This window comes from Canis aureus, chromosome 29 (genome assembly GCF_053574225.1).
Source record: "Canis aureus isolate CA01 chromosome 29, VMU_Caureus_v.1.0, whole genome shotgun sequence".
NCBI lineage: Eukaryota > Metazoa > Chordata > Mammalia > Carnivora > Canidae > Canis > Canis aureus.
In genome coordinates, this window is record NC_135639.1 from 41,032,849 (window position 1) to 41,047,976 (window position 15,128).

A 15,128-nucleotide genomic window follows, 5' to 3' on the forward strand; every position below is an offset into this window, starting at 1 on the left:
GCCTATATAAAACCAGTGTCATTTCATAATTACTGTCCTCAAGGAGGAGCAAGAAATTTGGTGTACCAATATAACCACAGAAACACTACACAGAAAACTTAGAAAAATACAGGAAAAATATTTCCAGATGCTACTTCTAACCTCTCTTGTTTTTCTAGAGACCTCTAGAAAATGCTCAATGAACTGGTGGTTATCCAGTCTCTCATAAATATGCACTCTTCGGAGTCAAAAATTCCAGTAAGATTAAAGACACAACAGTATTCCATTTTCTTCAAACATAGGTAACGTGATATAGCTATTCCCAGCTCCTGGATTACCATTCTTTTAGAAATCTCTCAAAAATCAACCTAGAAAAGCTTAGGCAATTCTCTACAGTAGGAAAAGAAAACATGGCAAAATAACTTTGTATCAGAGAATGTGGCAAATAATTTTCTTTTAATACTTGCTTTTGGAACATTTCCAAATTTTAAATCAGAGAGGATTACTGGTCCAAATGTTAAATCATTTCAGTCAATTCAGATTAGGTGAGAAAATCCAATTTTAAATAAACCCGAGATGCAGGGGGAAACAACTGGCATTTCCTGGCAAATCCAAATGTATACATGAAATTAGTTTTCAATTCACTTGGCATTTTGCATTTGTTCCAAGTTAAAAATAATAAGCTATAATAATAGCTAAAATTTCCTGAATACTTATATCTAGTGTTCCAGGTACTGTATTAGTGCCAAGCACTTTACGTGCAATGCCTCACTTAAACCTTATAGGCCTATGAGATTATGTGCTATTATTATTCTCACTTGACAATAAAACAGGCCCAAAGATGTTATATAACCTGAACTAACTAACCATATAATTAGTTAGATTTGGAGCATGAATTTGAACTCAGAGCTGACCTTAAAGTCCATATTAACAACCACTATTAAATTTGGGCTCCTTAGCTTTCTAAAGAACAGACACATTTTAACCAAACCTAATGTACTACCAAATGTAAAAGGAGACATACATTTACACTTTATTAGCTATATTCGTGACATAACCCACCACCCTGAAAAAGAATGGCAGCTAATAAATTTTCTAAAAGATCTTATACACATACATACTCACATATAATTTAAAAAAATGGATTTCAATGAAATCCAGGTATCTGGGGCAGGCTTTTGTTTGTTTGGAGGAAGCCCTCTTATAAATCTTTTAAGAGAACATAAATTCACTGCTAGATGTGCTTTTATTCCCATCCCTGATCTCTCTCTGTGTCTCTCATGAATAAATGAATCTTAAAAAAAAAAAAAAAAAAAATCCAACAGCCTGTTTACAGCTTTAAAAAAAAAAAAAAAAAAAAAGTTAAGCAACTTTTCTATAGCTCTAGAACTTGTTGATGACAAAGTCTAGAAGACAGAACTGAGAAGTTAACCTAGGTCTGACTCCTGGATAAATTTAGTTTCACCTATCGCCCTGAATGATAGAACAGCTCTTATTTCAATACTCCTGTCTCCTTTTAGGTAGTAAAGTCTGTTGACTCAGAACTCATTTCTGAAATCAAAGTTCAAGTTAATCTGTATTAGAGTAAGAAGACCAATGTTTTTAAATGTTTGTGTAAAGAGCTCATGACTAAGACAATAAGCATCACAGCTCCCTGAACTAAGCAAATGATTCATATCTAGAACTATGTGGCTATAATTACTTCCTTGCACTACATAAATCAGAAAGGCTACTACCCATACCACTGACTTGACCAGAGACCTCTAGAGAACTGGCATCTTAATGTCAGACATTACTTTATACTTCTACATGTGCAACACAACATCTGAACTATCTAGATGATCTGAATGTGTCCAAATCAATTCATAGGCAAAACACACTAATATGAATCAGACTTCTAATATACAACTTCCTTGACTGCCTCTAGAATAGCTAAGGACTGGTCACTTAAATTACTTCAAGTTGTTTCCCTGAGCACCAAGTACCTTCACTTGGTGAAGGTCATTTCCATAGTATTAGGCATTGAGTTAAGATTCTAACCTCATTAATTTGGATGGAGTTTATTCTTAAATTTCCTTTCCAAGTGGCCGTTCTCTCAGGATCTAAAGGAGTATAATAAGAATATAGTTTCCTACTCTGTCAGGACACTTAAAGACAGCCCATTTCAAATTCATTAATGGAATATACTCACCAAAAGAATCAGTGATATCTCTTTTTAAACATAACTTAGGGGACGCCTGTGTGGCTCAGCAGTTGAGCGTCTGCCTTCAGCTCAGGGCCTGATCCCGGAGTCCGGGGACCAAGTCCCACATCGGGCTCCCTGCATGGAGCCTGCTTCTCCTCCCTCTGCCTGTGTCTCTGCCCCTCTCTCTGTGTCTCTCATGAATAAATAAATAAAATCTTTAAAAAATAAAATAAAATAAACATAATTTAGAGTGGAAAGGGGAGTAACTGCTAATGGGTACGTAGTTTTTCTTGGGGTGATGAAAATGTACTGGAATTACATAGTAGCAATCAACGCAGAGCTCTGAATATATTTAAAACCCATACTGATGCACACTCTAAACGGGTGAATTTTATGGTATGTCATTTGTATCTCAATAAAATTGTTATTTTTAAAAACCAAAAGAATTTCAAAAACACACAAAAAACTGGATTGACCTGTAGCCTTACAGTGAGCTACTACCAAAGGATTGTATCAGTAACACTTTCTGAAATCTGACATACTGTAACTAGACAAATCAATAAAAGTTTGGTATCTCATGATTTTCATTCCTTATCTTAATGAAGTATTTCCTTTTAATTTGTTCTCTGCATCAGGCAATACTATAAGCTCATTTCAAATTCTCTCATATCCAAAACATGCTAAAATTTATTAAACTGTGAGTGGAAAAACGATGTAACTTGAATAAATCAGTATTATTTGGAGTTTCAGGCCCATATGCTTCTCCAATAGTAAAATCTTAAATTCAGTTAGGCCCAAATGCTTCACCAAGGTAGAATTTTAAATTAAACATTTCTACAAATGCAATTAGAAATTAAACATTTCAAATAAAACTTTCATGTAGCTTATTTCCCATACTCTAGCTTTTCCCCTTACAGGCGTCATCAGAAACTTTTCAAGCAATGTTCAAAAAAGGACAAATTCAATCATTTTAGACCCCTGCTGTAATATCACTATGTCTGTGTATGATACACATACTAAGAAAAAAAAAAAAGACAAAAACAACAAAAGCATTTTAGACAATATTTCATTTTAGGATAATGAATTAGAAGTGCTAGGAAAAAAAAAACTAAAATATTCAAAAGCCCCTGATGCGGTGACAGATAGTACAAATGAACGAATCACTTAGCCCACTGAAAGTGAGTTTGCAGAGAACTGTAAAGAACTGTAAAGACTGGATTTTAAATAGTATTAACCGTGAAGAGTTTTTCATCAAGCTCTTATTGAACACTTACTATATTCCAGGCTAGGGCTGGAGACACAGATGAAAGACAGGCCTGTCCTCAAGGAAATCCCATTTTGATTGCTTGCTTTTGTCAGGCACAGCACTGAGCATGTTCCCTTACAGCATGTGATCTCCTAGGTTTAACCCACAGCAGGGAAATCTGAGATAAACATTACAAATGACTTTTAAGACTGTAAGGCTGTTAAAACTGAAAAGTTAAATTTGTAAATAAAGAAAGCCATTGTACGTTTAGATCAACCTCCTAACTGTACTAAAAGAAAAAAGAAAAAAAACCCAAAACCAAAAAAATAAATGACCCAGAGTATAACGACACCTTTAACGCACACTGCTTACATAACTCATTTAAAAAGACATCTAGTACATTTCAAAGCATCCTCCTCCATCAAAAAAATATTTCTCTTCGCTTCAAACTCTGAGTACAGAGCTGAACAGCTGCTCAATGAATGAATGAAATAAACAGATGTTCTACCGGCCCAGATACCTGCCGGATGCTCGTCCCAAAGCACAACGGCCTGACAGGCCGGAATCCTACCGAGGCGGCTCCTGAATCTCAGAGGTAGAAACAGTGACCCCGCAACCCTGATGCCCGTAGTCGGCCCGCGGCTACGCGCCCTCAGACACCCGCGCGGCAGGCGGTCGTCGCGATCCTCTACGACCGACTCGGCTCCACCGTCTGAGCCTTGGGAACACGAGTGCAAGACAAAGGGGAGGGGGCGGGGAGGGGGCGGGGAGGGCCGGAAGGTCCGCACCGGCGACCCCCGAGGGGAGGCCGCGCTCGCGCACGCCGACCCCGGCCCGGCCCCGCGGACCCCCCAGCCCAGGGCTGACGGCGCCTCCGCCCGCAGCCTCGGCACAAAGAGAGCCCGTGCGCGAGGGCGGGCGTCGGGACTCGGCGGCCGCGGGAGCGAGTCAGGCGCCTCCGCCCGACCTTCCCCGAATCGCCTCAGGACCCGCCGCCCAGCGCCCGCCCCACGTTCCCTCCCGACGCGGACGCGGCATCCGCGAGGGCAGCGCGCCGGGGCTGTGGGGCGGAGCGGGCGCGCGGGCCGGGGTCCGGCAGCCCCACGCCCCCGGCCGCCCCGCCTCCGCGCCCGCCATTGTTCCCGCGCCGCCCCCGCCCCGCCCCGCCCCCGCCCGCCCGCCGCGCGCCCCGAGCCGCCGCGCTCCCGCCCCCACTCCCGGGAGGGGGTCCCGGCCGCGGAGAAGGCGGCGGCGGCGGCGGCACAATAACATAAACACGGCGGGGCCGCCGGCGCCCGGGCCCCGCGGCAGCCGCCGCACTCACCCCGCAACGCAGCGCACGGCGACTGGGAAGCCCGCCCGCGGGACTGGCGCCGTCCGGGCGGTCGCCACGGCCGTTACCCAGGGCGGCTCCGCGCACCCGGCCCCGTCGTCCGGCCCCGGCCGCTCCGCTGAGTAACAGGAACGCGGGCCGTCACCGCGCACGCCCGCCCACGTCATCGCGCCGGGCCCGCCCCCGCGCCTCGCAGGCGGCCCGCGGGGCGGGGCGGGGCGGGGCGGGGCGGCCCCGGGGCCCGGATGCGGGGGCGGGGCGGGGGCGGGGCCCCTCCGGGAGCGGGAGGCGCGCGGAGGTCGCCTGGAGGCGGAGCTGCGGGGGGCGCGCCGGGACCGGGCGCGAGGGGCGTGTCCGGGGCCGGTGGGGGCGGGGCCCTGCGCGCGGCACGTGCGGCTCCCGGCCCGGGGCGTCCCCTAGTGGGAGCCGGAGGCGAGGTGCCTGCCCTGAGGCCGGGCGCCCGGGAGCAGGCCCTGGGCCGGGCACACACCCGAGACACAGAACGGGGCTTACCTTGACCGACAGCACGTTCCTTTCAGGGCCTCGTCACCTACGGCGAGTAATTGTTCCTTTCAGCCACCTGGAAGAAGCTGCCTCCTGTTTTCCCCAAATCCAGCTCGTGCTAGATTTAATTCATCACCTTATTTATCTCTGAGCTCCCGCAAAGCGTGTATTCGTTAGTTGCAGGAGTGACGAATTGGCAAGCCGTTAAATATCCAACAATGGGTGGAAGGGCGTCTAAATTACATCCATCCATCCAACAGAATATAGCTTAGCAATTTAAATGCCAGGTGTTCAAGGAATTCTTAACAATACAGGAAAATGTTCACGATGTATCATGAAGACAAAGAAGCAGGTCTCTGTATAATGATCCTACCTATGTATTATGCATACATGGAAAAAACCTGAAAAGAAATTTGCCGGATTAGGGGATCCCTGGGTGGCGCAGCGGTTTGGCGCCTGCCTTTGGCCCAGGGCGCGATCCTGGAGACCCGGGATCGAATCCCACGTCGGGCTCCCGGTGCATGGAGCCTGCTTCTCCCTCTCCCTCTGCCTGTGTCTCTGCCTCTCTCTCTCTCTCTGTGTGACTATCATAAATAAAAAAAAAAAAAAGAAAGAAAATTACATTACTTTAATAATGAACACATGAATATTGTTGAGTAAATGACTGAATCCAGGAATACTATCTTCCCTTGTCCTGTTGAGTTGGCCTGTTTCCAGTGATTCTGAAATGAAATATAAATGTGAACAATCATTTGTACATTCTCTCCCCGTTTCCTTGCTCTCTCAGCCTTTTTTCCTTTCTTCATTTCTACGATAAACAATTATCACATGCCCATTCTGTACCTGGCACTGTGCTAGCACTGGCAATACAATGGAACTTACATATGTAATCAACATAATATGGAATTAATAATGGTAAACAAATGCAAAATGATCACTGCAAATTGATATGGCTGCAAAGTATTATGAAACTGATTGGGACACCTGGGTGGCTCAGCAGAGGCGCCTTCAGCTCAGGTCCTGATCCTGGGATCCGGGATCGAGTCCCACATCCGGCTCCCTGCAAGGAGCCTGCTTCTCCCTCTGCCTGTGTCTCTGCCTCTCTCTCTCAGTCTGTGTCTCTCATGAATAAATAAATAAATCTAAAAAAAAACTGATGGGTAGAATTAATAAGGCTAGGAAAGTCTTCCTTGAGGAACTGCCTCTTCTATTCTAAAGTTAGAATAGATTTAACTAGGCAGAAGGTATTTCAGATGAAGATAACTTGGTGTGTAAGGGTCCTGTGATGAGAGGGAGCAGGGTGAGTTGGAGAAACTGAAGAAAGCCAAGTGCTGCTGGAAGGACAAGAAGGAGCTATGAAATGAAGTTGGGAAGGTAGGAAAGAGACAGGACCTAGTGCAGTCATACTACCGATGTCTTTATCCTAAGTGCACTTGGAAGTCCTGACATGCTTCAGCAAAGAAGTGGAGTGGGCCAGATGGTAGAAGGGTCTAGGGTGATGCTCTAGAGTGATGGTTATGGAAACAGTAAGAAGAAGAATCTGAAGACCATTTAGGAGATCCAATGCACAGAACTTGGTGACAGATTAAGCAGGTAGTGAAGGGAAGGGGAGTCATCAAGAAAAGCTCATAAGTTTCTGGTTTGTAGCCAATGGTGGCTATTGGTACTAGTTCACTGGGGTGGCCATCTTGGCAGAGGATGAAGCTTAAGTGGAAAGACTGTGAGAGCAGGTAGTTTGAAGGCTTTTGATCTGCCCAAAAGAGATGCCACATTGACAGGTGGATATACAGAGCTGGGCTCAGGCAGATAAGAGATAAATATTGAACATTCAACATACATTCATGATAAAAACTCTTTAAAAATTAAGCATAGAAAGAACGTATCTCAACACAATACAGTGCATACAGGACAAGCTCACAAGTAACATCATACTCAATGGTGAAATACTGAAAGCTTTTGCTCTAGGATCAGGAACAAGACAAGGATGTCCACTCTCACTACTCCTATTTAGCACAGTACTAGAAGTCCTACTAGAGCCATCAGGCAAGGAAAGAAATTAAAGGTATCCAAAGTAGAAAGGGAAAAAAAAAAAAAAACAAAGAAAGGAAAAAACAAAATTGTCTATATTTACAAATGACATGATTTTATACACGGAAAATCCCAAAGATTCAGAAAAAAAAAAAAAAACTCTTTAGTTTTAATCAATGAATTCAGTAAAGTCGTAGCATACAAAATTAACAGTAGTATTTCCAGACACTAACAATTAATTTTCTGAAAAAGAAAAAAATTCATCTCATTGATAATAGCATCAAAAGTAATAAGATATTTACAAATAAATTTTTTTTTTATTTTTTATCTATGATAGTCACACACACACACACAGAGAGAGAGAGAGAGAGAGAGGCAGAGACACAGGCAGAGGGAGAAGCAGGCTCCATGCACCGGGAGCCCGACGTGGGATTTGATCCTGGGTCTCCAGGATCGCGCCCTGGGCCAAAGGCAGGCGCTAAACCGCTGCACCACCCAGGGATCCCTTTACAAATAAATTTAAGGAAGCAAAAGACCTCTACTCCGAAAACCACAAGACATTGATGAAAGAAATTGAATAAGACACGAATAAATGGAAAGGTATCCTATGTTCACAAATTAGGAGAATTAATATTGTTAAAAAGTCAATACTACCAAAAGCCACTTATAGAGTCAATGTAATCCTTATCAAGATTGCAGTGGCATTTTTTTCAGAAGCTATACCATAAAGCTATTGTCATCAAAACAGTATAGTACTGGCATAAAAAATGGATAAATCGACCAGTAGAACAGAATTGAGAGCCCAGGAATAAACCCAGGCATATATAGTCGACTAGTATTTGACAAGGGAGCCAAGAATATTCAATGGAGAAAAGACAGGCTTTTCAATAAAAGATGCTAGGATAATTGGATATTTACATGTAAAATAATAAAACTGGGCCCATCCCACTCACAAAAACTAACTCAAACTGGATTGAAGACTTAAATGAAAGACATGAAAACCGTGAAATGCTTAGAAGAAAATATAGGAATAAAGCTCCTTGGCATGGGTCTTAGTCATGATTTTTTGGGTGTGACACTTAAAAGTACAAGCAACAAAATAAAAAATAAGTGGGACTACATCAAACTAAAAAGTTTCTGCATAGGGAATCCCAGGGTGGCTCTGTGGTTTAGCGCCTGCCTTTGGCCCAGGGCATGATCCTGGAGTCCCGGGATCAAGTCCCACATTGGGCTCCCTGCATGGAGCCTGCTTCTCCTTCTGCCTGTGTCTCTGCCTCTCTCTCGCTCTCTGTGTCTCTCACGAATAAATAAGTAAAATCTTTTAAAAAATAAAAAATAAAAAGCTTCTGCATAGCAAAAGAAACAACAAAGTGAAAACAATGGGAAAAAATATTTCCAAACCATGTAAGGGGTTAATATTTAAAATATATGAAGTCATATAACTCAATAGCAAAACAAACAAACAAACAAAAAAAAAACAACCCAATTAAAAAATGGGAAAGGGACCTCAATAGACATTTCTCCAAAGAAGATACCCGAAAGGCCAATAGGTTCATGAAAAATGCTCAACATCACTAGTCATTTGGGAAATGCAAATTTAAACCACAAAATTCTCTCACATCTGTTAGAATGACTATCATCACAAAGACAAGAGAGAACAAATGCCTGCATAGATGTGGAGAAAAGGGAATCATTGTGCATGGTTAGTGGGATTGTGAATTGGCAAAGCCACTATGAAAAACAGTATGGAGAATCACCCCCAAATTAAAAATAGGCCCACTATATGATCCAGCAATTCCACTTCTGGAGAGACATTCAAAGAGAATGAAAACACTAACTTGAAAAGATATCTGCACTCTGCTATTTATAATAGCCAAGACATGGAAACAACCTAAGTGTCCATCAGTGGATGAATGGTTAAAGAAATTATGATACACGCATGTACAATAGAATATTATTCAGCCATAAAAAGGAGTAATCCTATTATTTGCAACAACATGGATGGATCTTGAAGGCAAATTCTAAGTGAAATCAGTGAAACGGAGAAAGACAAATATGTGGGATACATTCATATATATATATATATATACCCATTATGTATCATCTTCCACCTAGACCACATCTATATTACATATAACTATATATAGATATAGTTTTATATAGTTCCAGTTGTTTATTTTTATTTTGTTGCTTGTAGTTTTAAGTGTCACATTGAAAAAATTATATACATACATATATATATATTCACTTATATATGGAATCTAAAAACTACAATGAAAACAAAACCAAACTCATAGAAAAAGAGATTAGATTTGTGGTTGCCAGAGGCAGAATTGGAGAAGGGGGAATTGGTGAAGGTCAAAAGGTATAAATTTCCAGTTGTAAGATAAATAAGTATTAAGCGTACCATGTACAACATGATGTCTAGAGCTAACATTGATGTAGGATATATGGGAAAGCTCTTGAGAGTAAATCTCAAGAATTCTCATCACAAGGAAAAAAAAATTTCTTCTTTTCTTTTAATTGTATCTATATGACAAAATGGGTATTAGCTGAACCTGTTGTGGTAATCATTTTACAATATGTGTAAATCAAACCATTGTACTGTATGCCTGAAACTTATATGGTAATGTATATCAATTATTTCTCAATAAACCCAGGGGGAAGAAGAGAATAATCATTGACAGAGTGATAACTTGAAACCTCAGGTATGGAGGAGTTAGCCCAGGCCCATGGGACAGCGGGTAGGAAGCAAAAAGAGAAGAAGACTGGGAGCCAGACCTTAAAGAACTTCAGCATTCAGTGACCATGAAGATGACGAATCTGCAAAGGAGCTGCCAGGGAGGTAGAAGGAAAGAAGAATTCAAGAAGAAAAGAGTGTTTAATAATATCAATATAAGACGAAACTTGAAATCCCAGAGTACTTAGAACCAGGAGTGGATTAGGAAGTGCTGAGGGATGAATGGGAGATAGAAAAGTAAGGCAGTGATCATAGAAGTGAGTCAGGCAGTGAAGAAAGACAAATGTATTTTACATCTGATGGGAAGACTTTGTTGAGAGAGAGAATTGAAGAAATAAGCATGAGTGTAAGTTTTCTGGGAGAGCAGGAGTAGGACCAGACACACAGATGGAAGTATTGGCAGGTACCTCCTACTCTGCAGTAGACCTCCAAGTAACAAAAGACAATATAATCAGAGAGGTTATGAAGTGAGAGGTGTTGCCAGGACAGAGTTCCTGTGAGTTTCATGTCCATTTCTGTAATGCTATTAACAGCCCCTGTTTCATTCAACAGGGAGTGCTCCTAAGTTAGCATCAACCTACCATGTCAGCATCTAATTATCTACATCTAGAAAGGACATCCCACATGTTTATATAAGTATATGTGCATCTGTGTGATTTCAGAAAGCATTTCACTGCTTGTGACTGACTGCAATAATCTCTGATATTCTGCAAATTCAAAATGCTTTCTCTACCCATATGTGGCTCTGGGCCTCTTTCCTTCTCGTGGCATTGTTCTTTGTTAACCTATCATGCTCTCTGGTTAACCTATAGGGGCCTAACTCAGAAAAGGAGGAAGAGCTAAGGAATTCAGGTTTTTTGACTTTTGTCCCAGGAGACTTGTCTTGGGGACACCCAGTTCTTGGCTCTCTCTGAGGCTGCGATGGGAGAAAAAAAGGAGGGGAGGCTATAGGTCCCTTAAACCCAGTCTCTGCTGGAGCCCTGAGGGATAGTCAGAAAGAGGTTGCACCCTGTCCAGAGCACCTCTTTCCTTTTCATTCTCCTGAGACCACACACATATACTAGACTGTGTTGGATTTGGGCCTTTGACTAATGTCAGGTGGATCTCACTAAGCTGTTCAAAGGTACAGTAACCAAAGTTGAAATTTTACCTCACTTCCTAGTTCCCTGGTTTCAATTCAAGAGTGGGGAGCCAGAGAGAGGGGATTTACTGACTAAGGTCCGATGAAGGACACCTCCAAGGATGCACCTTCTCTCCTGACCTCACCTCCACTCCTGTCCTTCCTTTGCCTCACTTTTAAGCTTCCCAGTCTGGCTTGGCTTCCTTCCACTTCCCTCCTCTCCTTTCCCCTTCCCTTCCCTTCCCTTCCCTTCCCTTCCCTTCTCTTCTCTTTTTAAAATAGGGTCTAATGCTTTAAAAAATTAATTAATTAATTAATTAATTAATTTATTTATTTATTTATTTATTTATTGGAGAGAGAGAGAGTGAGCTGAGGGAGGCGCAGAGGGACAGGGAGAGAATCCTTAAGTAAGTTCCATGCTGCTAGCGTGGAGCCCAACGCAGGGTTCCATCTCAGAATCTGAAGGCCGTGACCTGGGCCGAAATCAAGAGTTGGATGCTCAACCATTGAGCCACCCAGGCGCCCCACCCAGTGTGGTTTTCTAACCATGCCCCTGGTCACATCTAGTCCCTCTGCAAGAAGAAGGGGTTTAGCCCCCTGGCTCTGGGATGCTCTTTCAGACTCTTTCAAGGTAGCGGCTGCTGGCTCCAGAGGGAGCAGTGCAGGCCCTGGTTGTGTGAGGAAAGGAAAGATGAGTGTTCACCTTGCAAAGTGATCTCTCCAACTTCACGAACTGTGGCTTGTTTCCTTAGGGGTAAGACAGGACCAAAAATGAATGGAGTTCCTCAGTTACAACTTGAACAAAACAAAGTGGGGGTAGAAATGATCAGTTCTCTGATTTGAACTTACAAAAGTATCCCCCTCCTCACTGGGGCTTCTTCTTTTTTAAAAAAAAAAAGAATATATATATATAGTCCTTTTTTAAACATTTGTTTTATTGGAGTTCAATTTGCCAACATATAGCATATCCCCCAGTGCTCATCCTGTCAAGTGCCCTCCTCAGTGCCCGTCACCCAGTCACCCCAACCCCCTGCCCACCTCCCTTTCCACTACCCCTTGTTCGTTTCCCAGAGTTAGGAGTCTCTCATGTTCTGTCACCATCACTGATATTTTCACTCATTTTCTCTCCTTTCCCCTTTATTCCCTTTCACTATTTTTTATATTCTTCGCTGGGGCTTCTTTTTTCCCTTCACCCCCATATGTGCACATGGTTTCCAAGAGCACACATGAGACAAACCAGCTCTTCAAACCTATAGATTGAGTATACACAATTTCTCATAGAAAAAATGGGGAGCATTTACTCCTCTAAGACGCTGCTTCTAAAATTGTTGTCCCCAGCCAGCATCATCAGCATCACCCAGAGGCTTATTGGAAATGTAGATTCTCAGACTCACTCAAGACAAGCTGAATGAGAAGCCATAAGGGAGGCCCCCAGCCATCTGCGTTTTAATGAGCATTCCAAGTATTTCTGGTGCCCATTCAAGTTTGAGAACCACAGCTCTAGGACACTAGTTCTCAAGTTAGCCAGCTCAGTCAAATCACCTTGGGAACTTTTAAAACTAACCAAACCTAGACTCTACTTCTCCAGATCATTTTTCAAAGCTCTACCAGGGTTTTGCAGTTTTCTGAAACCCCTCAGGTAATTTTGATGTACAGCCAAGATTGAGAGCCAATGCCTTAATTCAACATATTTTCTGTATTTTAAAATCTCAGAGCAAATCTGACAGGACAACCCACCCTCCAATAGCTTTTACATTTCAATTTCTCTCTGTATCCTTACTTTCATTGTTGGCTCTTTTTTCTAATGTTCTGCCTCCACCTCCCACAACTTAGATGTACCTCAGCTAAACTTTCCTCCTTCCATCCACATCCAGATATTGAAGATATTCAATATTTATTCCCTGGAGAAAAAGAGAAAGGGAAATGAATGGGAGGGAAAGAATATGGTGTTGAAGTCATGTACCTAACAAAATACTTTTTGTTATTTTAAATAAATATCTACTTAGAAAGAAAGCTTTCCAACAGAAAAGCTTTCCAACTCTGACCTCTCAACAGAGTCTCTGCCTCATTTATACTTATTTAGCCTAGAATTTCTTCTAGGTTGGTGGAATTTTGCCATTTGTAACTCCTATACTGCAGGCAATTTGTTCAGGCCCCATGGTAGAGAGGAGTCAGCACCTCATTACTGGCTCTCACCCTCAGCATCTTCAGAGAGAACACATCTCCATGTCCATGGTACTTCCTTCACTGTTCAGATGTAAAACTGGAACTCATACTAGAATGGCATTCCACAAATGACCCTTTGTCAGAAAGACCCTGGGATTTCTCACTTGTTATCAGTTAAAATTCCAAAGGCTCTCTGTGGTGGTATTGGGTAACAAGATAGATTCTGGCATCCCTGGAAGGTTAAGAGTCATTGCCTGCAAGTGGCAGAATTTTGAACCCCTCAGAAAGCAAAAGTGATGCTAGGAGAGATGTTTCCTTCCTACTGCCTTGCTGGGGCCCTCTGATAGGACAGGATTTATCTCATTTCTCTGACTCTAGAGGTGACCTGAGGCCCACCTGAGAAGGTGTTCTTGCTTCTAGAAAGCAGAGATTAAAAGAAAATCTGATACAGGAATTTCAACACCCCTTTATCCTGTTCCTGAAGCAGATTTCCATACAAGACAGCATTGCTTCTAAGAGTAGATTCCAGTGCCCTTCATGTCAAAACCAACAGGATCAATTCTCAGTTGTGAGTTGACGTAGCTGCAACAGGCTGGTCAGCTCTGAGCTTGTCATGGAACTAAGAAGGCAGAGGAGAGGAGAAGTTCTATACTAGGAAAAAGGCAGGGGCTGGGGCCATAACCCTTAAAGTACGACATCTGAAATGAAGGACAACTACATAGGGGAGAAAGAGAACATTCCTTCTGAACCTAAGGCAATCTACATGCCAACTGATGCTTGAGGGAGAAGTAATCCAGGGTAAATAGAGGGGCATCATATTCCATGATGACTGGTCTCAAGCCCAGACTCCAGCTTACTCCCCCGACCCCCACCCCACAGTATTCTATTTCCTTGTAGAGTCAGGGTGTGGTTGTTAACTGTCAGCCTATGCCAAGCAGAGAGCAGGACTTCCCTTGGAATCGGCAGGAAATATAGGGATGTCACTAACACCTCTTCTTAAAGGTCTCGCCATGGCATGTGGTTCTCTCTACCACCAAGCAATCAAGCAAGGTCTACCAAGTGAAGGAGTGTCTGTATAGAGACAGGGACCATGCTGTTTGGATTATCTTGTGAGGGCACATACCCGTGTACTTAGAGAAGGTAGAACCACACGAAAGGACATCAGATTCAAATACTTGACTCACTCTGCTCTCACAGCAGGTTGGGACATCAGAAGGCGTAATTTCCTCACTGTTTTAGAGGTCAACAGCCCTGAGAGGCAGATTGAACAGGGCTGGAGGAGGCAAGCCAAAGAGAAAACCAAATACAGAGAGCTGGCCTCAAGGGGCAGAGATAGTGATCATAAAAAACAAAACAAAACTATGAAGACACACAAAAATAAGATCCCCCTAAAGAGGCTAGCAGGTGCACTAGATTTCCTCTTACTCCAAAAAGGCTTACAGATTATAGATCAGAGAGAAGATGCTTGAGAGTGCTGAGTAAACCGTGAAGTCAAGGAGTTTTGAGTGGTACTTGGTAGGGATTGAAAGCCATGGATTCAAAGTGACATAACTGTAGATATTTCTCCAGAATCCTTGTCAACCCAGGTAGAGAAGCAGAGACAGCACTTAAAGAGTTGTATCCACAGTCAACAAAACTAAAAGACAACCTACAGAATGGGAGAAGATATTTGCAAATGACATATCAGATAAGGGGCTAGTTTCCAAGATCTATAAAGAACTTATTAAACTCAACACCAAAGAAACAAACAATCCAATCATGAAATGGGCAAAAGACACGAACAGAAATCTCACAGAGGAAGACAGAGACATGGCCAACACGCACCTG

General features: G+C 42.9%; 1 protein-coding gene across 10 annotated transcripts in view; it reads right to left on the reverse strand.

Moving 5' to 3' along the window:
* The window catches only part of MAPK8 (mitogen-activated protein kinase 8), an 86,640-nt gene extending 81,750 nt beyond the window's left edge, over positions 1–4,890 (reverse strand). For 2 of the 10 annotated variants that reach the window (XM_077878639.1, XM_077878643.1), the window contains exons 1-3: positions 4,735–4,854; positions 4,061–4,128; positions 3,439–3,588 (exon numbers count right to left, since the gene is read on the reverse strand). The gene's annotated coding sequence lies outside the window, so the exon portion shown is untranslated. Of the gene's footprint in view, positions 1–3,438; positions 3,589–4,060; positions 4,135–4,734 lie in introns of those variants that run through there. The other 8 variants (XR_013368311.1, XM_077878633.1, XM_077878640.1 and 5 more) reach the window with 8 other exon arrangements.
* Between the last annotated feature and the right edge of the window lie 10,238 nt (positions 4,891–15,128).